This window comes from Protopterus annectens, chromosome 10.part0 (genome assembly GCF_019279795.1).
Source record: "Protopterus annectens isolate FY-2018-M chromosome 10.part0, PAN1.0, whole genome shotgun sequence".
Taxonomy (NCBI): domain Eukaryota; kingdom Metazoa; phylum Chordata; order Ceratodontiformes; family Protopteridae; genus Protopterus; species Protopterus annectens.
Genome location: NC_056744.1, coordinates 1,839,778,562 through 1,839,799,981, shown reverse-complemented (window position 1 = coordinate 1,839,799,981; position 21,420 = coordinate 1,839,778,562). Strand labels below are relative to the sequence as shown.

Genomic DNA, 21,420 nt, shown 5'->3' with positions numbered 1-21,420 from the left:
ATGTTGTATGAATACAGGGACTATCCTGCATTGTTCTTACATTTAGTTATGGAGAGTAAGGATTTGTCATTGAAGCACAGAAGTCACTTAGTAGTTTAAGGTTAAATGATGGAGGGAGCAGGCGGGAATTTGTCAGGGTTGTGCATTAGTTTAAGGTTGTAATTAATTGTGAGTGCAATATAGAATTATTTAGTTCCAGCCAGTTTAGTTGTTTTAGAGAGAGGCGCTGATGTGATCTATATTGTTGTCTGGTTGTGAATTTGGCTACTTTATTGTAGCACTGTTGTAATTTTGTCTGATAGAGAGGAGTTGAGATTGTTTGGGATAAGATAGTCATATAATAGGGTGGGGGGAGTAGAAAAGAAGTGGCAACATTGTATCTAGCAGAGTCAGACAGTGTTTTACTCTGTAAAGACAGCCTAGTTTTGGTGTGTCATATTTTAGGTGGTTGTCTGTAATCACACCAAGCAGTTTGGTGTGGGATACCAGTTCTATATTGGTCTTCTTGGATGACAGTATATTAAAGGTATTTTTCTGCGGGGGTGGAAGAGAGAATTGGGATGAACAGCAGCTTAGTTTTTTTTTTTATTCAGGAGGAGTTGTGAATTCTGGACCTAAGCTTCTATGGTTAATAGGTTCATAGGTTAATAGGAGATTCCCTAGGTTAACAGCTTAAAAGCCCTTCCAAGCCTAGCCAATATAACTAAATTTTACCCAATATATGGCCCCTAGAGGCTAGAGGATGGTATGGGCTTGTGCCTATGCCTTCAGTATGTTACAGATTGCCCCTGTCCATAATGGACAAAGGTGCTACCCAGGTGTGAATTTGTGATTCCACATACATTGATCTAAACTGCATTTGAAGAGGGCCAGGGAAGGGCTGTGCTTAACATGAATAGGAAGCCTGTTCCAAGGAAGGACCAATCTCTGAGACACATACAGTATCTGTCTCTGCAGTATGTTTTATTTGAGTCGATGACTAAGTTTAGATCCCTAAATTGGGTGACCCTCATGCTGTTTGACTTGTAGATGTGTAGCAGCTTCATTAGGGCTGGATTTGTGAGTGCCTTGTAAGTCAGGCATAGGTCACCCCTTAAGAGTCAGTGAGAGGCAGAGTAAAGGGACAGGGCTTTTGGTCTGTCTGCATAGGACATGTTGTTTACACCCTTGTAGTTTCTTTGTGAGGAACCTCTGTGGTCACTCCGACTTCTGTAAGTGCCTAGTCAAGTACATGCCAAATGGCGCATTGTACTCAATTACTGGTCTCGTGAGAGCCGAGTATGGTGGGGCTATTATTTCCTTGGATCTGAATGCCTTACCTTTACTCATAGGTTGTGCCACATGGAAGGACACATGGTGGTCAAAGTTCAGGCTACTATCTATCTGTGTACCTAGATCTCTCACCTCTAAGTCTACTGTTAGGGGTGTGCTATTGATGTTGTAATTTGCAGGGGTATTTCACTTCCCAAAGAGTATGAGAATGTATTTTTTCACATTTAGTTTTAGGCCATGAATCTGGCACCAATCATTTGTCTGATCTAGACCCTCCTACAGAATATTTACAACACTGGGGGATTCAGTGATTGCCCCCAGCTTGCAGTAGTCAGCAAATGTTTCGCTCAGAGGCATTACACATTAGCCTTGACTTCAGAGAAGTATATTCTGAACAGGAGTGGGCCCATCACTGAGTCCTGTAGCACATTATTAGTAACTGGCCTCTTGCTGGATCCAGATTCACCCACTTTAACCACATGTGTTCTGTCTATGAGCCAATTGGCTATCCATCTAATTGCATAGGGATTTATGCTCAGTTTTGTGAGTTTATTTACAATACTTGAGAGAGGAATTGTGTCAAATGCCTTGGCCAGGTCAAGGTAGGTGGTATGTACTGTTTTACCCTCATCCATGGCCTTAGTGACTTTTTCAAAGAAATTCACCAGATTCAGTATGTATGACCTGCCCTTGACAAAGCTGAATTGGGTTGGGTCCAATGTTTGGAGGTTTCCTATGCCATTATTTATTAGGTCTATGATTATTCTTTCCATGACCTTACATGAAAGACTGGTCAAACGTACGGATCTGTAATTTCCCAGGTCAGTAGCTGGTCCCACTTTATGCAGAGGAATGACTGTTGCTGTCTTCCACTCTGTCGGGACAAAGCCAATCCGGAGGCTGTGGTTAAATAGAGATCCTAATATGCCTGATAAGTCCTTGAGCTGTTTAAGAGGCAACCTGGTGTATTGTCAGGCCCCACTGAAGCTGTGTTTTTAGCTTTAGAGAGTGCAGTGACAACCTGTTCTTTTGTGATAATTGGTGGTGGAGTAGAAGAGGGCATTTCTTGGGGAAGAACTGGGGGAGATGGGGAAGAGAAATCTGAGATGAATTTGTCATCCAGCAGATTTGCTATATCTTCTGGCTGAGTATAGGTTATGCCATCTACAACTAATTCCCCTACATTATTGGGTGTTGCAGACATAATTGAAAAATGCCTTTTGGTTATCCTTAACTTTGGAGGCTATTTTTACCTCAAAGCTTGCTTTCAGAAGCTTGACTAGTTCCCTGATTCACTTGTTTAGACTAATGAGGGACTTTTTGCAATGTTGTGTACATTCCTGCTTACTTATTGATAGCATTTTCTTTCTTTCATTGTACAACCTATTAATACCAGGGGTCCACCAGGGTAGCTTGTTTTTGCGGTTTGACCTGGGTTATTTCAGGCTAGTACTGCTGTTTCTATGCATATGTTTATATGGTAGTACAGGGCTTTTGTGTACATAGGTTCATAGGTAGGTATTAGGCTATCGGCCCAAGGGCCTAATTAAGCCTAGCCAAAAGATTATATCACCCCAGATGGGACTCGAACCCACAATCCCTGGCTGAGGAGGCCAATGCCTTATCCATTAGGCTACTGGGGTAGTACACTTCCGCATAGGTTTCTGTCTTTTCTGGCTTTTCTGGAGAAGAATTTCTGGGTGAGTGTCCTAGTAGCACATACTAGAGTGGAGTCATCATCGTATTGTACTACGGTGGCCTCTTTGTCTGCTGTGTTTAGTTTGTTGATAAATAAGTTAAACAGCACTAGTCCTAGAATGCAGCCTTATGGGACTCGAGCAGCTATGCAAAGGAAAGTGGAGAAATCACCTTGCTATTTCATTGCTTGGAAACTGTTTATGAGGTAACTAAGAAACCAGTCAAGTCATGAGGGTGATAGACCATAGGAAGAGAGTTTAATATGGAGAATTTGATGACTGACTGTGCCAAATGCATTGGACAGATCCAGACATAGGGATGAGGTTAGAAGACCTGAATTTCTATTGGAATTTATTATATCCATGAACCTTAGAAGTGCACTGGTTGTACAGTGACTGGGTCTGAAACCATGCTGTGAGGGAGAGAGGAAGAGATTATAAGACGTAATATATGTAGAAAGTTGAGAGTCAATACATATTTCCAAGATTTTGGATAAGGATGAGAGAATGTTGATTGGTCTATAGTTTGTGAACTCAGTTGATGATCCACCTTTATGGAAGGGTATTAGATAGGATTTTTTCCATAAGGTGAAGACATATTTTTTCTTGGATTGGGTAGATTATTAGAAATGAGTCAGCATATGCAAGGCTGTCTGCAGTGAGTTTGAAGTATTCAAATGTAAGTTGGTCGGGGCTAGCGGATGTTGTCTTACAGGTGCGTATTTTTAATTGTAGATGTTGGCACTGGAGTGAGTGTGAAAGTCTGCTGTGGCTTCAATGATTGGAGTGGGATGGCTGTTACTGTGAAATTTATGTTTTTGTTGTATTGTCTTTACATTTGGACCTAGATTATGACTGAAAGGGTCTCTGGACCAGTTAATTAGCCCAAAGAACAAACAGCCAATAAAAAAGTAAATATATAAATTAGTGAAATTGTGCGGTAATTAAGATATACTGCTGGTAATGGCCCTGTCTCATTATAGCACTCAAGAAGTACTGTTTGATTTATGAGATATGAAGTTACATATTCACTGACTGTTTAAGAATGTTTTGGCAGAGTCTTTTTGGTTGAATTTTATTTGTCCAAATGTTTCACCAGATAAGAACCAGATCTGTCTGAATGTTGCACTGAATGAGAACTGAAGCTGTGCCAATGTTATATTGAATTAAATACAATTTGGTCCAGTACAGTCACTGTGGTAGTTGTGTAAGTCAATGACTCATGTTAGAGCTTGAGTTTCAGTTGGGGTTAGTACTTGGGCTACAGATCTGCTTTTGGTTACACTTAAGATTATGTTTAGGTTTAGAGTGGTTAGGTTTAGAGATAAAGTTAGGATTAAGGTTAAGGTTCGAGTTAGGGTTAGGGTTATGGGTTTAGGGATAGGGTAATATTTAGGCTTAGAATTTTGATTAGGGCCATAGTCAATTAAAGGGTTACATTTAATGTTTTGTAGTATGTGGGTTGTTCTGTCCTGCAGTTGTACCTCTAGCTCCCACACATCCAGCATGAACTTATAAGATTTCACACAACTAATTAATAGCTCCACACATTATAGCAAGACATCAAGCTCCTTATTAGACTGCATCCTAATATCAGACCCTGGCAAATTCACCAGCACAGGTACAATGTCAGACTCTCTGAGTGATCATCTCCCAAGCTATACACCCAGACATTTCACACATCTACTTAAACAGCATGTTTATAAAACAACGCACAACCTGTCCAGCTTAAATTCAGAAATATTCATTACTGCCTTATTATCTATTAACTGGAATATCCTACAACTGCAATAGAAGTCAACTTTTATTTCACAGCTAGTATAGCATCCATGACCAAGGATTTCCCAACATCCACTTTCACTTTTAAACATTTGCCCACATCTTATCTAAAACTACTCTTAAATTCAAACCATATTCCACTTCAGCTAATGACCTTTCAAGCAAGTACCTTAACACAGCAGCCGATAGAATTGCCTATCCTGTGTCAATCCTTATAAATAGGTCAATCCAGGAACCCCAGGTTCCTTCTCTCTCTCTGGAAAAAGTCACACATCATCCCTCTGCACAAATGAGGAAATTCAAAGACATTACTAACTTTATACCTACAGCAATCTTATCCCCCCTCTCTCCAAAGTACTTAAAAATGTATTCAAAAACAATTACTAAACTATCAGCTGAAGGAAGAACTCATATCCTGTATACAACAAAGCTTCCACCCCTCCCACAGTACTAACACTGCACTTCTAACCTTTATAGATACTGCCAATAACCCTAGAGATAACTGCAATCTAGTCCTCCTTATTTCTGGAGTTCTCAAAAGCCTTCAACACAGATTGTCACAGCAAACTTCTACTTCAAATGTTCTCACTAGGTCTATCTCAGCCCATATTTCCATGGTTTAAAACCTACTTATCCAATAGGTATCAATCAGTAAAATGGCACTCTGCAGCCTCTGCATACCTCCCCGTCACCACCGGTGTACCACAATGCTCTGTCCTTGGTCCCCTCCTCTTTAACATTCCCACCAATGTTATTCACACATCCACACCACAGGCCACCCTAATACAATACATTTGCATATCAGACAACCTGGCACACTGCCAAAGAATTACACAGGAAGCTTTAACAGCCACTGAAACATGGCTTTGTAACTCCCAACTCATGAGCAACCCAAAAACAACAAACAAAAAAAACTTATTTTCCCCAAATACCATTCTCATAAAAACTAAATTTAAAATCCTCTCTCATAGTAATAATACAACCATTGAAGTAACTTCTTACAGCAAATTATTAGGGGTGATAGTGGATGATAACCTTAAATTTGACCTGCATTTACAAAATTGCATTAAAAAAATCATCAAAACCTAGGGATTCTTTACAGAGACAAAAAGGTTCTCACTAATACAATTAAAACTACACTTGCCACTACTTACCTCTTCCCCTCACTACTTTATAGTGTTCCCATCTTTATTAACTTCCAGGCATCGCAAAAAGCAAAAGTTGAACAATGCTATAATAAAGTGGCTAAATTTGCAACAAATACGCCTTTCAGAACCCACCACTGTATAACAATGAAAAGCCAAAATTGGTTAGAACTGCCTCATCAACTAACATATACAGCTTCTTACCACCTATAAACGTATCTAGCATCTGTCTGCCTGTCCAGCACTAAAAAACATTCGACACAACTATGTTCCAACTCAGTCATTACGATGCAATGACAAAACTTATCTCTGTCCACAACTCTATTAAATCTACCAGGTGTGGTCTGTACTCATGCTATATTGCTGAGGCCTAGAACTACTTATCTGTATCCATCAAGACAATAACATCCCTTTACTCCTGTAAAATCATTCTGAAATATTTCCTAACTAAAACTGGTTGAATTCTTGCTCAACCCCAGGTTAAACCATATCCCTAAATGTGAACAAGTACCTGTTCATACCTTACACCTCCTTACTTTCCCTTCTTCACTTACTTCCTAACTTCAATTAATTTCTCTCTCCTGACTCTCTCTAAATTTGTCATAACCCTGTTTTTTTCCTGTCACTTCATATTACAATTCCTCTTTATATTATACTAACATACCTTTAATTTCACTCAAATGGCAACAATTTCTCTAAATATTAAGCAACTGTCATTTAAATTGTAACTATTTTTAAGTAATGCTTTCACATTATGTCTAATTTGTTTACAATTATTTAAACTGTAGATGTTTTTCTATTATTTTTGAAAATTATAAAAATCATTGTTCTTAAAATGGTTTTGTAATACTTTGGGGCTTTCCTCTCCAGGCCTCCACTGAAAATAAACACCTACACTGGATATAAAACATGTACACACCCCTGTTAAAATGCTACGTTTTTGTAATATAAGAAAATGAGACCATAATAAATCATTTCAAAACTTTTCCCACCTTTAATGTGACCTGTAACCTGTAGAATTCAATTGAAAAACAAACAAATCTGTTAGGGAATAAAATATAAAAAATAAAAAAACGTACAATAAGCTGGTTGCTTAAGTGTGCACACCCTTAAACTAATACTTTGTTGAAGCGCCTTTTGATTTAATTACAGCATTCAGTCTTCTTGGGTAGGCGTTTATCAGCATGGCACATCTTGACTTGGCAATATTTGCCCACTATTCCTTGCAAAAGTGCTCCAAATCTGTCAGAATGCAAAAGCATCTCTTATGCACAGCCCTCTTCAAGTCACCCACAGATTTTCTATTGGATTTAGATCTGGGCTCTGGCTGGGCCATTCCAAAACTTTAATTTTCTTCTGGTGAAGTCATTCTTTTGTGGATTTGGATGTATGCTTGAGGCCATTGTCATGTTGAAAAGTGAAATTACTCTTCATCTTCAGCTTTCTAGCAGATGCCTGAAGGTTTTGGGCCAAAAGTGACTGGTATTTGGAAGTGTTCATAATTCCCTCCACCTTGACTAAAGCCCTAGTTCCAGCTGAAGAAAATCAACCCTAAAACATGATACTGTTACCACCATGCTTCACCGTGGAGATGGTGTTCTTTTGGTGATGCGAGGTGTTGTTTTTGCGCCAAACGTACCTTTTGGAATTGTGGCCAAAAAGTTCAACTTTGGTCTCATCAGACTATAACACATTTTTCATATGCTTTTGGAAGACTTGATGTATTTTTTGCAAATTTTAGCTGGGTCTGGATGTTTTTCTGTGTAAGAAAAGGCTTCCATCTTGCAACCCTACCCCATAGCTCAGACATACGGAGAATATGGAAGATTGTTGTCACATGTAGTACACAACCAGTACTTGCCAGAAATTCCTGCAGCTCCTTCAGTGTTGATGTAGATATCCTGGCAGCCTCCCTGACCAGTTTTCTTCTTGTCTTTTCATTAATTTTGGAGGGACGTCCAGTTCTTTGCAACATCACTGTTGTCCCATATTTTCTCCACTTTTTGCTGACTGTCTTCACTGTGTTCCATGGTATATCCAATGCTGTGGAAATTCTTTTGTACACTTATCCTAACTTATACCTTTCAGCAGTGAGATCCATTTGATGCTTTGTAAGCTTTCTGTGAACCATGGCTTTTGCTGTAGCAGGCAACTGAGTAAATGTCAGGAAAATCCTACTAGGACAGCTGAACTTTATTTGGGGTTAATCAGAGTCTCTTTAATTGAAGGCAGGTGTGTACCCAAGAAGACTGAATGCTGCAATTAAATCAAAAAGTGCTTCAACAAATGATTAGTTTAAGGGTGTGCACACAACAAAGTAATAGTTTAAGGGTATGCACACTTATGCAACCAGCTTATTGTACGTTTTTTATTGTTTATATTTTTCTCCTAACAAATTTGTTTGTTTTTCAATTGAATTGTACAGGTTATAGGTCACACTAAGGGAGGGAAACGTTTTGAAATCATTTCTTCTGGTCTCATATTTTTAGGTCACAAAAACCTGGCATTTTAACAGGGGTGGGTACACTTTTTATATCCACTGTACCTACCCATTCGGACTTTCCCAGTAATCATATGCCAATAAATAAATACATTTATGGTGTGGTAGGTTTGGATCTCACAATAAATGCTCTAAATAATTACATGTATTATTATGTTTGCTGTTTCTGATCTTTGCTTTATTTTCAGCTGACTGGATTATTGCTGCTTTGAGATTTTTTTTGTTAAACTAATGCCTCATTTACATAGTGAGTACTTATTAGTCAAGATATTCAAAAAATCAAATACATGTAACAAGTGCCCATATTATAAAAGTATACCTAAGAGCAAAAAGGGTAACAGACGCTTTGCAGAGTCATTTTTATCCCAGGACAATATCTCAGAGTGTTAACAGCACAATGAAGGGATTTGCATTTTACCTTTACTGAGTGCACTGCTGGAATAGCTGCAATCTACATCTGATTCCCTGTTACAAATCCATTAAGGAAGCACTGTGTTGGAACAGCATACCTCAGCTCAAGACAGAAACTCTTGAAAATATTTTACATTTTCATGAGTACCATCACAGAATCCAGATCCGCAGCTGACTACAGCTACCTTAACACACTTCCCTCAGCCTGCAGGTTAATAGTTTCTGCAGGTATGCAGTAAGGGTCTGATGTTAGAGGAAGGGGGTGCATGCTTTGAACTGCCTGAGTGTCACCAAGAGTTATGTCTGCCAATTTTTCCTCGAGTTTGTCAAAACAATTTTAACTTTAAAACTTGCTTCTTTATTACTATGATACAATGCAATTTCTTTCTTCAGTTCCTCACACATTTTCTTTTACTGGTTGATTTAAGAAGTCTTACAGTAGAATATATCTTTAAAATATTTATAAGAAATTAAAAGATAGCACTGAGAATGAACATCAGCACATAAGTGTATAATGCACTCCTGTCTGGGTTGAAGTCAGATGTCTGACAGATCACATGATCTCTCTGCACAGCAGCCGGACATATTTGCTCTGGAAGCCAATGAACAGACTAGTGTCTGACCTTTCTGCATCTCTCTTCCTTTCTGCAGCCTTGGAATTTTCCACCATTACAAAGAGGTCTCCCTGAAAATATGTATCACCATCATGCTATATTTAAATTAATCCAGCGGCAAAGGGTAAACCTTCAACATGACAGATTTTTTTTTTTGCTGTGATATGGCAAATGTGGAAGTCAGCATTAAGTAATGTCTCTGCACTCACAAAGGGATGCAATTGCAATGTAGCGGAAGTATGCAAAGTACGCACAATATGTACAGTAGCCCTTTATTAAGCCTGAAAGGGTTTCTACTCTGTGTTAATACCAGAGGGATTCAATTCAATAACATCAGGTGAATTTGATCATATCTAATTTCTATATGCAGGGATTATTGCCAGTAGTAACAGAATGGTTATTCATGAGATAATCCACAGTGCAACTCCGTGACTAAGTAAAGCAGTCCCACACACATTTATGAAAGGGAAAGGTTCCTTCAGTTTTTCTGGCTTACGGTCTGTATTCTATGACTTGTCATATGCATTAAAGCTGTAGTAGGTGAGTAAGTACTATGTGTGTTTACCACAATACTGTTGGCACTCATCCCACTGTTCTCATCCCATCACCTTACACCAAGACTTAGGTATGTCACAGTACTGTCCCTATCCCCCAATTTACTTGGCCTTGTGAGTAATCTCACAGCTTTGGTCCCCAGGAATGTTAATCCCTAACATTTCATCAGCACTAAATATATCACAATGTGGGAATGCCTGCAATGTGCCTGACCTGCATTGTACCTGTCTCTGAGTGTAGACAGAGGACTTTGGGACCCTGAGCTTTCGGCTCTCACCTTTCGCCTGGAAGCCTGCACTGTTCCTGCCTCACATTGTACCCATTCCCATGACTACAAAGAGATCTTCAGTTACCAGAGCTGTCCGCCCCTCACCTTTCATTAGCAGTACACACAGTTAGCATTGTATCTCTTACTGCTGGTCTTTGGAGGTGAAGGGAGACCGCGCAGATGATGTTATTAAATAATGTGGCTGTACTCATAGACAGATCATTATTATAAATGCTGTTACAACTGCAGCAGATTCTCAGTCACATACCTAAGAAAAGGCAGTGACTGTGATTTCTGAATGCATGATCTGTTGACATACGTTTGCAGTGGTAAATCACAATTTCTGGAATTTTGACACTCTTTGCAGGAAAGTGGAAAGTTTTCTTTCAACCAGTCATCTTCAACTGGTTTTGTCAATTTGATGGTAATAATACATGCATATATACATATACGTACATGTATGTGTGTGTGTGTGTGTGTGTGTGTGTGTGTGTGTGTGTGTGTGTGTGTGTGTGTGTGTGTGTGTGTGTGTGTGTGTGTGTGTGTGTGTGTGTGTGAGTGTGTGTGTGTGTGTGTGTGTGTGCATGCGTGCGTGTATGTATGTATATATATATATATATATATATATATATGTGTGTGTGTGTGTGTGTGTGTGTGTGTGTGTGTGTGTGTCTATAAAATCTATCTACACTCATTTGTTTATTCATTAATTCCTTCACTCACTCGTTTATTGGCTATGTAAGTGAACTAACTAATTGACCTTTATCAGCTATAACCCAGACCAGATGCAACAAGGTATAAAAGAAACAATATATAGATTTTTAGATTAAACTGAAGAGGAAGTCACAGTCTGACTGGTTAGCTAACATGCTGGGAAGAGTACCACACTGGAAAGTAAACATATTCCTACAAATAAAAATGATATCGATAAACACTGAAATCATTTTGAGATGCTGTACATGTTCAGATATTTTAGTCTTTCATAATAACTTAAATTTTCACATCCATGGATGCTCTTGGTATATTTCTGTTGTACTCTTTCCAGTTTATTCATGCTTGTTTTCTTAGAAGGTTTCCATATTGTTATTCCATACTCAAGTTTGAGTCTAACGTAACTAACAAACAATGACTTTATCATTTCTGATTTCCTAGACTTTATAAATCTTTTTATACAACCTATAGCTCTATAGCTATTATTAAACATTTGGTTGACATAATTAGAAAAACTCAAAGTTGGTAATACCCATATACCCAGATCCTTCAATGAGTCTACAGTTTCAATCGCTGTGTGCTGTATTAAATATTCACCTTTCAATTTATGTCTCACAAATATCATGTTTAGTTTTTGATGTATTTATCAGCATATTATTCTTCTGTGTAAAATGGTCAATTTATTGCAGACGTGCCTGATCTGTAACACATGTAATCAGTTTACCCAGTTTCAGGTCATCTGCATATAGACTGTAGAACACCTCAAATGAAAAAGCTAGCTCTGAAAGATATGATCTAAACAAGTAAGGGCCTAGGACAGAACCCTGTAGGACACCTTGACTTTAACCAAGGATTCCACCTGTCCAGTTGGTGTGTGATACTTGCCATGTCCTATTTGTAAGCCATGTGGCTATCCATCTTATCAACAATACATCAATACCTAGTTGTACTAATTTATTGATCAGTGCTGTGTGTATGACCCTGTCAAATGCCGAAGTTAAATCCATATAAATCACATCACAGCACAATTTTTCATTCATAGCTGTTATTATACTGTTACATAACATCATGTTACAGATGGCAATAGATCTATTTTCAACATATGCATGCTGATATATGGCTTCAAGTCCCAACCTATCCAGTTCTGACAATAACTTATCCAATATTACCTTCTCCATTATTTTTCCACAACATGAAAGTAGACTTAAGGGTCTATATGACTCTGGGTTTGTCCTACTCCCCGTTCCCTTAAAGACAGGTTTAATAAGCATATGTCTTCAATCTTGTGGAATCTGTCCATATTCATATGACCTAGTAAATAATAGATATAACAGTACTGTAAGTTCTTGCTGAAGTGTTCTCAGGTCATTATTACTAATTCCGTCTCCTCCCTGTGCTTTTTTTGGATCCAGTCTGCGCAGTTCTTTTTCAATATAATCTAATTTGATTCCAGTATCTGAAAGTAGTCCTGAACAATATGCCATCCGGCTCAGGATGCAGACACTCATTCATTCTCACACAACATGCATCCATCCAGCTCAGGATGCAGACACTCATTTATTCTCACACAACATGCATCCATCCAGTTCAGGATGCAGACACTCGTCATTCTCAAACAACATGCATCCATCCGGCTCAAGATGCAGATACTCATTCATTCTCACACAACATGCATCCATCCGGCTCAGGATGCAGACACTCATTCATTCTCACACAACATGCATCCATCCGGCTCAGGATGCAGACACTCATTCATTCTCACACAACATGCATCCATCCGGCTCAGGATGCAGACACTCATTCATTCGCACACAACATGCATCCATCCAGCTCAGAATGCAGACACTCATTCATTCTCACACAACATGCATCCATCCAGCTCAGGATGCAGACACTCATTCATTCTCACACAACATGCATCCATCCGGCTCAGGATGCAGACATTCATTCATTCTCACACAACATGCATCCATCCGGCTCAGGATGCAGACACTCATTCATTCTCACACAACATGCATATCTACAGACAATCTGGAAGAATGCCAATTCACCATCAACATGTCTTTCAGATGTGAGAGGAAACCAGAGCACCTGGTGAAAGCCCATGCAGATGCAGGGAGGATATTCAGAAGCCAAATGTAAGACACCCCAGTCAAGAATTAAGCTAGAGAACCAAGAGCTTTGAAACAGTGAATCCTAACCACTGTTCCACTATGCCACCCCACAGAGCCTAACCACTGTTCCACTGTGCCACCCCACAGAGCCTAACCACTGTTCCACTGTGCCACCCCACAGAGCCTAACCATTGTTCTACTGTGCCACCCCACAGAGCCTAACCACTGTTCTACTGTGCCACCCCACAGAGCCTAACCACTGTTCCACTGTACCACCCCACAGAGCCTAACCACTGTTCTACTGTTCCACCTCACAGAGCCTAACCATTGTTCCACTGTGCCACCCACATGGCAATAAGAACATCAGAAATTCACCCAATATATTTCTTTCAAGATGTGGAAGGAAACCAAAGATGGTATTGAAAAGAACAAGGAAAGACATGCAAGTTGCATAAAAATGGTATGTGGTGCAAGGCTATCGAGGGTAAGAAGAACGTGAACTAGGCAAATAGATGGAGAGATGTGCAGTGTTGAAAACCATGTACACAATGTCTACCACCATTGATTGGTGTGGAAAAGATCTTTTGTTTAAATTCACATCTACGTCAGTGTACCAGGCAGACAATGGAATTTTACAGGGAACATTTAACCCTCCCCTGGCCAGGGTCAGTGATGTACATTTTAAACTGTGTTAAAAACTACTAAAATAATTAGAAGAAGTTATGGATAATTTAATGGTTAAAAATCCATATTAATCACTTAGGTAAGGCTTGTGGGACATGTGTGGACAGATCATAAAACAAGTGCTATATAGTCAGTGTGATGGATGTTTTGAAATGGCTACACCACAGAAAACACACTCACTCCAACCCACAGACAGGTTCAGATTTTAAAATAAAACAAAGTGGGAATTCTATGGGGGCTTGGGGGATAGAGCTTACAACTCATTTTTGTATCCAGTCTCACTAACTGAACTGTACACTGATGAATGAAACCTTTTCTAAATAGTAATGTAGCTAAGCTTTTAAGTCACAGTTTTCAAAATGCGTCAGCATGAGATGGAACAAAGCATACCTCGTTACTGATGGCTCAGTTAAAAAGGAAGTAGTTTCATTCCAGTCTGTATATATACATGCAAGCATTGGATTTATTCGGCTGAGAGTTTTAGGAAATGGACATCTAAAGTAAATAGAGATATCTATTAAGGCCTGCAAACTGTGTCAGACTTGGTACTGTTACAGTATCCAGGATGCAGACTTTATGTGGATTTGCCTACTTTACCTTTCTGGACCACCAGTGCCATAAAGACTGCATTAGTTCACCTACAGTCTGCTTTTCTTCTATATATCCAGGTATCACCTGCATTGTTACAGTTGCAAACATCCAGGTATCACCTGCACTGTTACATCTGTATACATCCAGGTATCACCTACTCTGTTACAGATGCAGACATCTAGGTATCACCTGCCCTGTTACAGCTGTACACATCCAGGTATCACCTGTGCTGTTACAGTTGCAAACATCCAGGTATCACCTGCGCGCTTACATCTGTATACATCCAGGTATCACCTGCGCTGTTACAGCTGCAAACATCCAGGTATCACCTGCCCTGTTACAGCTATACACATCCAGGTATCACCTGTGCTGTTACAGCTGCAAACATCCAGGTATCACCTGTACTGTTACATCTGTATACATCCAGGTATCACCTGCGCTGTTACAGCTGCAAACATCCAGGTATCACCTGCGCTGTTACAGCTGCAAACATCCAGGTATAAAACTTGTCTGTAGATGATTTGGTTGTGTTGGCTGAAGTCACCAAAAATGGGCATGGGCATTTGCGGATGGAAAGTGAGTTGAGGACCCAGCCTACTCTGACCTATGCCAGAGAACTATGCTAAAAGTGTGAAGGGTTTATTTGCCCTATTGGCTAGTGTGTGCCTGCTATAAAGCTCAGCAGCCCAGGGTCAATAAACTGCTGGTTGGCTGGTGTCCATTTACCTAGGCTGGGTTAGTGGGATAGCTCTGTGGAGTGAAAGCTGGACATAAAACCAATCTCTGTTGAGTGAAAGCTGAGTGTTACACCAGTCAACCTGCCAAACATTAACTAGTGATTTATACACTCTGTATAGGTTCATTGTCAAGATGCAGTTTGGAAGTAGATGCCATGATGGTAATGAGGAGGCTGGACATTCTTTGTATCCATGAGACAAGATGGAAGGGCAGTGCAGCAAAGCCACTTGACTTGGGATCCTGAGTCTACTACCCAGGTAGAGGACTGGCTAGAAATGGTGTTGGAATTGTGCTGAGAGAGAATTTTCAGAAGGCAGTGAGGGGTGACATCTGAATTAGTGACAGACTCATGGCAATCAGACTCCAGTATAAGGATAGGGCAGTATTTATAATCTCAGCTTATGCCCCACAGCTGGGAAAAGTTGCAGGACCTACCAGATAAAACAGGACAGCATGAGTTGGTGTTGACAATGGGGGACCTGAATGCAAATATCGGGAATGACAAAACAAGATATGTGGACTGCCTGGGTCCAGATGGGTGGGCCAACAAGAATAGAGAATGAGAGGTCATTCTAAACTTTTGTCTGGCAAATGGGTTGATGGTGGCCAACATGTGATTCAGCAAGAAAGTCTCAAGATCTCAGAAGATAACATACACAAGTGACCAACATGTAACTCAGATAGATTTCCTCCTAGAAAGGAAATGGCATTGGGGTAGAATCAGTGATTGCAAAGCCATCCCCAGTGAAACAGTCAGCACACAGCAGAAACTACTAATTGCCACAATCAGCTACAAGCAGTGGTCAGAGAAGGTTCTAGGTTGTACAAAGACCAGGCTAAAGACCTGGAAGTTGACTGGAGATAAAGTACAAGAGTTTACAGAAATACTCAGGGCTCTATCACCTGAGGAAGAAGAGGAAATAGGCGGAGGTGAAGAATGATGGCAGCAGCTCAAAACACAAGTGTGAGGAGTCTAGAACAGACATGCACCTGAGGCAGGTATAGAAATGAGGTGCATAAGGGAGTCTAGAACAGACATGCACCTGAGGCAGGTATAGAAATGAGGTGCATAAGGGAGTCTAGAACAGACATGCACCTGAGGCAGGTATAGAAATGAGGTGCATAAGGGAGTCTAGAACAGACATGCACCTGAGGCAGGCATAGAAATGAGGTGCATAAGGGAGTCTAGAACAGATATGCAGCTGAGGCAGGTATAGAAATGAGGTGCATAAGGGAGTCTAGAACAGACATGCACCTGAGGCAGGTATAGAAATGAGGTGCATAAGGGAGTCTAGAACAGACATGCACCTGAGGCAGGTATAGAAATGAGGTGCATAAGGGAGTCTAGAACAGACATGCACCTGAGGCAGGCATAGAAATGAGGCGCATAAGGGAGTCTAGAACAGACATGCACCTGAGGCAGGTATAGAAATGAGGTGCATACGGGAGTCTAGAACAGACATGCACCTGAGGCAGGTATAGAAATGAGGTGCATAAGGGAGTCTAGAACAGGCATACACCTGAGGCAGGTATAGAAATGAGGTGCATAAGGGAGTCTAGAACAGACATGCACCTGAGGCAGGTATAGAAATGAGGTGCATAAGGGAGTCTAGAACAGATATGCACCTGAGGCAGGTATAGAAATGAGGTGCATAAGGGAGTCTAGAACAGATATGCAGCTGAGGCAGGTATAGAAATGAGGTGCATAAGGGAGTCTAGAACAGACATGCACCTGAGGCAGGTATAGAAATGAGGTGCATAAGGGAGTCTAGAACAGACATGCACCTGAGGCAGGTATAGAAATGAGGTGCATAAGGGAGTCTAGAACAGACATGCACCTGAGGCAGGTATAGAAATGAGGTGCATAAGGGAGTCTAGAACAGACATGCAGCTGAGGCAGGTATAGAAATGAGGTGCACAAGGAAAGCTGGTAGTGCAATGCAGAAGTTCAGGAAGTCATCAAAAGAAAGAATGAGTGCAGGAAAAGGTAGGAGATAGAAAAGGCACACCAGGCTAAGAAGAAATATTGGTTTCCTAACAAAAAAGTTAAGATAACAGTTGCAATAGCAAAGAGCAAGGCATCAGAGGCATTCTATTAGCTTCTGGAAAATGATTCAGCAGATGGCATAAAGAAAGTCTATCAAGTTCTAAGTTAAAAGCAGAACGATAAACAAGATTGTCAGGCACCTTTTACAAGTCTCACAATAAATGCTGCAAATAAACTGATATCACCAAAAAAAAGCAGCCACACCAGACCGGTATCACCAGGGCAATAACAGGCTCATGATAAGGCACTGAGTATGGTTTATTAACGTGCAAAAACTTCAGCAACAAGCACAACACACGTTTTCATCTTAGAGAGCGACTTCATCAGATAAAACACATCGCAAGTTTACACAGTTTAAATACCCACCCTAAATGAATTCAATCAAACAATTATGTTGTCACATATAAATTGATAACTTAAATACCATCCTTAAAATTTTTAAACACATAAAATTATTTAAAATATTTATAAATACATGTATACATATATTTCAACACCCATAATCAAATATGAATAAAAACAATAATTTTCCATAATAATTAATTTTTACTAAGCCCTTGATTAAATAAGTCGGGCTTTTAGCTTAAGATAGGGCACTATAGAAATGGATTCATTTAACCCGGGTGCTTTGGTAGCTTCCAATAGGATCTGCCAGTATGTTTCCCTATGGGCTAACCTCGCCTCCCAAGGTCCACCCCTAATATCCCTTGGAACAGTCTCAATTACAAAAAACAAAAATTTTGCACCTTCACATACAGTGGTGTGTTTATACAGTACATTAGTAATTTTAAATTTGGCAATGTCATAAATATGCTCGTATATATGCCTTTTAAATTGTCGTTCAGTTTTTCCGACGTAAAACACCGGACAATTTTGACATATAGCCAAATATACTAATCCACTGGACATACAATTATAATAACCCATAGCCTTGATGTCCCTACATCGACTCTCCAAATATAAATGACTGTCCTGTATTACATATTTACAGGAGGAACAACACCCACACTTGTATGTACCTATTTTTGTTCTTGATGTCTGCAAAGGGCACTCCTGTTGTTCCAACAATCTTTTCATGTTTTGTCCCCTCCTAAATATAGTTTTTATCTGCCTATCTTTAAAGGTATCCAGATCAGTTAACTCCTGAAACATGTACCACTCCTTCTCAACAATATTTCTAAGGTGGGTTGCATTACCACTGAAATCTGTAATAAAGGTAAAATTACCAAAAAACTTTTCTACTTTACCCGTAGGGGAACCTCCTTAATTTCCTGTGAACTTTTTTCCTAAAATTGGGCAAAACCTAGTATCACGGGCTGCAATAACCTCTTCTTGTACAGCCATTACCATTTGTATAAGATATCCCCTTTCCAAAAATAAAGATCTTAACATATCACATTCTAAACTAAAATCCTGATGTCATTCGAGAAACATGGACATACTGCCCCTTAAGAATTCCTCTTTTCTGAAAATGTGGATTGGAACAACAGGAGTGCCCTTTGCAGACATCAAGAACAAAAATAGGTACATACAAGTGTGGGTGTTGTTCCTCCTGTAAATATGTAATACAGGACAGTCATTTATATTTGGAGAGTCGATGTAGGGACATCAAGGCTATGGGTTATTATAATTGTATGTCCAGTGGATTAGTATATTTGGCTATATGTCAAAATTGTCCGGCGTTTTACGTCGGAAAAACTGAACGACAATTTAAAAGGCGTATATACGAGCATATTTATGACATTGCCAAATTTAAAATTACTAATGCACTGTATAAACACACCACTGTATGTGAAGGTGCAAAATTTTTGTTTTTTGTAATTGAGACTGTTCCAAGGGATATTAGGGGTGGACCTTGGGAGGCGAGGTTAGCCCATAGGGAAACATACTGTCAGATCCTATTGGAAGCTACCAAAGTGCCCGGGTTAAATGAATCCATTTCTATAGTGCCCTATCTTAAGCTAAAAGCCCGACTTATTTAATCAAGGGCTTAGTAAAAATTAATTATTATGGAAAATTATTGTTTTTATTCATATTTGATTATGGGTGTTGAAATATATGTATACATGTATTTATAAATATTTTAAATAATTTTATGTGTTTAAAAATTTTAAGGATGGTATTTAAGTTATCAATTTATATGTGACAACATAATTGTTTGATTGAATTCATTTAGGGTGGGTATTTAAACTGTGTAAACTTGCGATGTGTTTTATCTGATGAAGTCGCTCTCTAAGATGAAAATGTGTGTTGTGCTTGTTGCTGAAGTTTTTGCACGTTAATAAACCATACTCAGTGCCTTATCGTGAGCCTGTTATTGCCCTGGTGATACCGGTCTGGTGTGGCTGCTTTTTTTTTGGTGATATCACCTTTTACAAGTGATACCAGCAACAACTTCAAGAGTCCATAAGACATCAAAGGCAAATGGGAGGGCCTAATGGTTAAGGTGTTTGCCTTACAAACACAAAGTGCAGTGTTTGAGTCTCACAAGGGATAACTGGCTATGCTTAAAATGGCTTGCAAAGGCAGTTAGCCTAGTACTACTCTATGAATGTATGAACCTATGGAAGGATTATGCCCATCAGCTTCTGAATGAAGAAAACCCACAGATGTTGTACCGTCGCAGACACATCCTACAGGAAAAAAAGAAGAACTGAACGAATCCACCGTAGACGAAGTTAAAACAGTGTTAAGGAAAATGAAGTGAGGGAAAGCAGCAGGTTGACATGAGGTGACAACAGATATGATCAAGATGTTGGCTGAGTTAAGGAAGAAATGGCTCCTGAGGGAACTCATATCAGTATGAAGAGAAAGGCTTATCTCAGATGAATGGAGAATAAGCATTTGAATACTAGAGAACATGAAAAAAGGGACATTCACAGCTGTTGGCAGTATAGAGGTATTACAGTCTTGTCACACTGCATGAAAGTTCTGGAAACAGTGACCAATAAGCAAATATACAAAGTAGAAGAAACAAGATGGGAGATGAGCAGTTCAGAGTCAGATGAGGATGCAACACAGCAGACCTGATGTTCACAGTGAAAAAGCTACTTGGGAAGAAGATAAGATGAGGAAAGATTCCAAATGGGAATTCCAAGACCTGGAGAAAGCATATTAAAGGGTGCCAAGAAAGCTGATTTGAATGGTCCTGTCGTGGTTCAAAGTCCTGCAAACATAGGTAGAATTCATGTAGGCTATGTAAAAGGACCCAATGACACAAGTATGAACAGTGTTTGGACTCCCTGATGGGTTCTCAGTGGGAGTGGGTGTGTCTCAGGAGTCACATCTGAGCCCACTGCTGTTCATACTGGTGACATAAGGAAACAGATAGGAGGGAAGAGATCAACAAAGCTGCCATATGCAGATGATGTGGCATTAGAGGCAGACTCTGAACAAGATCTTCAGCAAAGAGTAAGTGAATGAAGTGCAAAACTGAAGGTACATGGGATCAAACTGAGTACAGATAAGATAGTTATCCAGAAAATTGTGTCAGAATTGCGCTCCAAAGCTAGATGTCAACAAAAATACTAAATTAAACATTAGTGGTTCAATAATAGTCATAGTAATAGTCAGTATTAGTCATAGTAACAGTCAGTAATAGTCATAGTAATAGTAAGTCATGGTAATAGTCAGTAATAGTAACAGTCATAGTAATAGTCACTAATAGTCATAGTAATAGTAATAGTCAGTAATAGTCATAGTAATAGTCACTAATAGTCATAGTAATAGTAAGTCATGGTAATAGTCAGTAATAGTAACAGTCATAGTAATAGTCACTATTAGTCATAGTAATAGTAATAGTCACTAATAGTCATAGTAATAGTAATAGTCAGTAATAGTCATAGTAATAGTCACTAATAGTCATAGTAATAGTAAGTCATGGTAATAGTCAGTAATAGTAACAGTCATAGTAATAGTCACTAATAGTCATAGTAATAGTAATAGTCACTAATAGTCATAGTAATAGTAATAGTCAGTAATAGTCATAGTAATAGTCACTAATAGTCATAGTAATAGTAAGTCATGGTAATAGTCAGTAATAGTAACAGTCATAGTAATAGTCACTAATAGTCATAGTAATAGTCAGTAATAGTCATAGTAATAGTGAGTTATAGTCACTAATAGTCATAGTAATAGTCAGTAATAATTATATCTGCATAGCTAAATACTTTAAAATCACCCAAAGAAGCAAAGGCAACTTTACTTATTTGGAGAAAGGATACAAAAAAATGTGCTGGCAAGGCAATCTGTGGTCTCTCAAAATTTTAATAAATTTATATTTGTTATTGTTTAA

The 21,420-nt window shown here is 39.2% G+C and overlaps 1 non-coding gene across 1 annotated transcript; it reads right to left on the bottom strand.

The window, feature by feature from the left end:
- Nucleotides 1-2,842: 2,842 nt before the first annotated feature.
- TRNAR-CCU lies at nucleotides 2,843-2,915 on the bottom strand. The gene has a single exon. It is a non-coding gene; the product is annotated as a tRNA-Arg (tRNA).
- Between the last annotated feature and the right edge of the window lie 18,505 nt (nucleotides 2,916-21,420).